Raw genomic sequence first — 4,344 nt, forward strand, 5'->3', positions numbered from 1 at the left:
AACATAGAGGTATCGCTTCATAAAGACATGGTGTGCTGTAAACGTGAAATAAAGGTCAGCATGATTATCTGGTAATGTGGCACACGCAATACAGCTGGGATACAATATGCAGAGTACTTTGCAATTACTGATTTGCTTTCTTGCTTGTGCAGGGCAGGAAAAAAAGCTGCAGCATAAGTGTGCATGATATAGGGTTATTTATCTTCATAACATTATAAAAAAATTGTAATTCATTTCTCCACCGCAGGCACCATCAGCCAGCTAAGTATTTCTTGACATAAAGCTTCTCAGTGTGGTCTCTACACATGTAAGCTTTGAGAATGTCTTTTCACACAAACTTTCGCAGGAACTGTGGAAAGGAGGTCAAGAACGCAACATAAATCTTTGGAAGCTGATTTGTCCAGCCCAGTATCATGTTACGGTCCTGGCTTTCTTGATGCCAGTTTGGGACTTAAGATGCTGCAGCTTAGCATGCAAGGTGTCGAATTATATATATTTCAGAGGAGCTAGACATAAAAAACCATTTCATTATCCCTCACATAAAGATTCAGAAGGCTCTAGATGAAAACTATGATATTGACACGTGTACTTATATTTATCGGGCGACCACGTTTCGCCGTCTAACAAATCTTATCGCACAGCGCGGGACGCGCTTGCATGTATCCGAAGTTTCTGGAAAGTTATCGATGCTTCTACCGGGCTATCTGTTGTCGCCGAACGTTGTGTTATCTGATTTCATCGTGTAACGCGAATGGTGTAGAACTTTGTACAAGGTACGCGGGTCCGAACGATTAGTCTGGAACATTTGACGACTGCTCTATAAAAGCCGACGCGCTTGACTCGCTGATCAGATTTTCGACGATCGCCGACTGTGTTCGCCGCTATCGTTGTGCTTTAAGTGTAGCCTGTTTTGTGGGCACAGGTTCGCCCAATAAAAGCTAGTTTTGTCTTTCACAGTACTGCTGCTGAGTTCTTTGGCGTCACTACCACGTGACAATATAAACTTGCGTAAATCCCACGCAATGTGGGAACTTATTTATTTATTTTATTTATTTCAGATACCCTCATGGCCCACAGGGCATTATTGAGGGGAGTGGTACACACATTTCAATAAATTTGTACAAAAGGAGACAACGCATATATACAAAACATATATATACATATACCGGAACAAATACATAATTCACAACCCGGAACATGAAGTGAGTTCAAAATTATACAATTACCAAGAAACGCTAAGTCACGCACAGAAAAGTCGAAAATTGCAAAACGCCATCATTAGCACAAACATGAACACAGCAAATCTGGGGGGAAAATACAGAATGATGCGCATGATAACGAGAAAAATGCAAATAGAACCAAGGCTTTGGCAAGCAATAATATGTTGATAATTTCTTCTTAAATTCATCAAAATCTTTCGAAAATGCAATATCCCATGGTAGCTGATTCCAGTCCAACGATGTTTTTGGAATGAAAGAATTCCTGCAGGATGTTGTACGGCACTGTGAAACACCAACTTTGCATGGATGATCTAAGCGGGATGAAACATATGTTGGCGGCGTGAGTAATGTATCTTTAAGGGTGGAATTCATGTGGTAAATTTTAAAAAACAGACACAGGCGTGATATTTTTCTGCGCGTTGAGAGAGGGGTTAGTGACAATGTGTTTTTCATTTCTGTGACGCTGGACAAACGATCATAGTTACGAAAGATGAAACGGGCTGCTCTGTTCTGTACGGCTTCGAGGGCGTCGATAAGAGTTAGTGAAAGGGTCCCATACTGAGTTAGCATATTCTAATTTGGAGCGGACAAGCGATTTGTACAGAAGAAGTTTATGTTATGTTATCTGAACTATTTTACAGGTAGTTGGCTGTGCCAAGATATAGTGTTGCTATCGGCCGTTCCGAAATGAACACTCGTGTGAAACTTGCTTTTGAATCTCAAACGGAAGCAACCAACAATGGGTGGGTGTGCTGCTGCTGTGGCACCCAGATCTTTTCATGTGAGCCATCTGTTTCCAACGCAGGTATCGTGACAGTTTCATGATAAAGCAGGAATGACGACAATGCAACGAACACGATGGCATCACAAACACAAACACATCCAGTGGCACAAGCTAATATGCAACTTGGGCTACTTGGCCGGCATAAAAACATGTAAGAGTAACAACCCCCATTATTGAAATCTTTTAATACAAACTATAACAAAAAAGTTAGTGCTTCGTTGCACCTATAAAACTACATCAAAATGGCGTACTAACATAAGCAAATACACAATAAAAAGTCAATTACAGCAAAATCAATATTGTATTACTTATGCGACTTTATTTTATTGGTGGGGCTATGGAAGCAGAACTGCCAGGTGATAACTCTTTGGCAAAGCTCAAGCAAATGTCTCGTTTAGTCCACTTTCTTTTTGGTGGAGCTTAATTTGCTGTTCATTGGTGCTTGCACATGTTGACATAGCTCCTGCCAGTCATGGCAAAAGCTGATTTTATTATGATTATAGCATGCAGTTTCTCAGCTCCAAGCCCTACTGCTCTTTCTTTTTAGCGCAGCTTCTTTCAGCTGCAGCAATAATAAAAAGTTAATATGTGCTGGGCCAATGTGCAGACATTTCTGTACTCTTGCATGTCATCCCGTCTTTTTAGTTCTCCCATTTCTGCCCAGCAGGATGCAATTAATTCAGTTTCCAAGGTAGCTCTTGCATTGCTTATAATTAAGCTTGGAAGGCATCATTCTCCGCTCTTTTTCTGTCCTCCCTGGATTAGGCAACAAGCGAGAATACTGCTTCAGGTGGCACAGTGGTTGCTTTATTTTGTCTTCCAATGTCAAAGCAGTTGCTATGAACTTAGCAAGAACCTGGTCCAGTTGCCAGCAGTCCTTTCTTCACTTTCTTTGCAGTTGCCTGACAATGCAAATTATTGGCAGAAAATTTGCAAGTCATGAACTTCAGCTTGCTCACCAGCTTTAACGCATCATACTATGCAACGCTTGCAGCAGTTTGCCCAGCTAACGTATTCCACTGCCAACAAAACTTGTGTCCATATCAGCATCACTCCATTCTCTGGTGTTTGGTCGGATGAAGTTCTGCGAGAGAAGAATCTGCCTAATCATCGCACAAATGCCTGAGTATACATTAACCAAAAGATTAATTGAATTGGTTTAAGAAGTGTAAGTAGTTAGGCATGTTGATTCAGCATTGCAGGCTTGTAAAAGTACATAAGATACAAGGACAATTAAAAGAAAGGACAAGAATCAGTAGTGCATGGGCTACGTGTGTGTTGTCCTTTCTTGTATCCTTGTATTTTAGGTGCATTTAGATGTCTGAAATGGTTTAAGCATGTCGCATCTTAGTTTGAACAGGTATATCTGACTAGATTTTGTGTGGTTTTTAGTTTTCCTGCACGGGGTTTACATCCGAGAGACAAAGAAAGGAACAAGGAAGGCCGGGTAGATGAACCAGACGTACATCCAGTTGGCTACCCTGCATGGGGGTATGATGGGTTAAAACAAAAAAGGGGGCAAGTAGAGACAGTTCACTCGCACAAAAGACAGACTCTGTCTACAAGCGTATTTTCGGATTAGTTTATTTTAGAAAGTTATTAGAGCATGTATGTATAGCTTCCTTCATTGTTATGGCCAAGCACCCAGGATACTAGCCTCTGTGAAAGGTCAACGGCCCATTTGGGTGGGTACACTCTAAAAGGGCTGACATTGGACATCAAAGTGGGTTCACTGACAGGGAGGTGCTCAATGGTCTTTTCACAGTTACAGTGGTCACATTTAATAACGAAGTACAGTGAATTTGTAAAGGCACTTGATCAAGTATGCCTCTAAATACCAGGGGTTAAAATGAAGGTCCAGATGTCATAAACAGTTCTAATAGAGCTTTCTCTCACCACAAAAGGGAGATGGTGATGTTGCAGCAGGTGCAAACATCTTTGAAAGTGAAGGCTAGTGAGTAACAATGGTTCTTGAAAATGTAGCCAGTGAGCTGACCACTTTCAAGCAAACGAGGTGGTAGTCAAGCAAGATGGTGGAATGTTGAATATGTGCTCTGAGCACTTTAGTATATACATCTATGTAGGCCGACTTTAGGTCTCCCTGCTGATTGCATTTGTAACGATTCAACTGTCAACAATCGTGAGTGTGTTTTACACACAGTAGGTTCAAGAAAAGGCTACCTCGACCACGGCTATATCACCAATTTAACCAGTTCATAGCTAAACTTACGCACATTTCAAAATGCTAAAGGTCTCGTTAACAGTCATGCGCTTAAGAGGAATTTAGTTAGAATTATTTGTCCAGCATGCCATACATGCATCCCCCTGTTGTGTTGACTA

This window comes from Dermacentor andersoni, chromosome 5 (genome assembly GCF_023375885.2).
Source record: "Dermacentor andersoni chromosome 5, qqDerAnde1_hic_scaffold, whole genome shotgun sequence".
NCBI lineage: Eukaryota > Metazoa > Arthropoda > Arachnida > Ixodida > Ixodidae > Dermacentor > Dermacentor andersoni.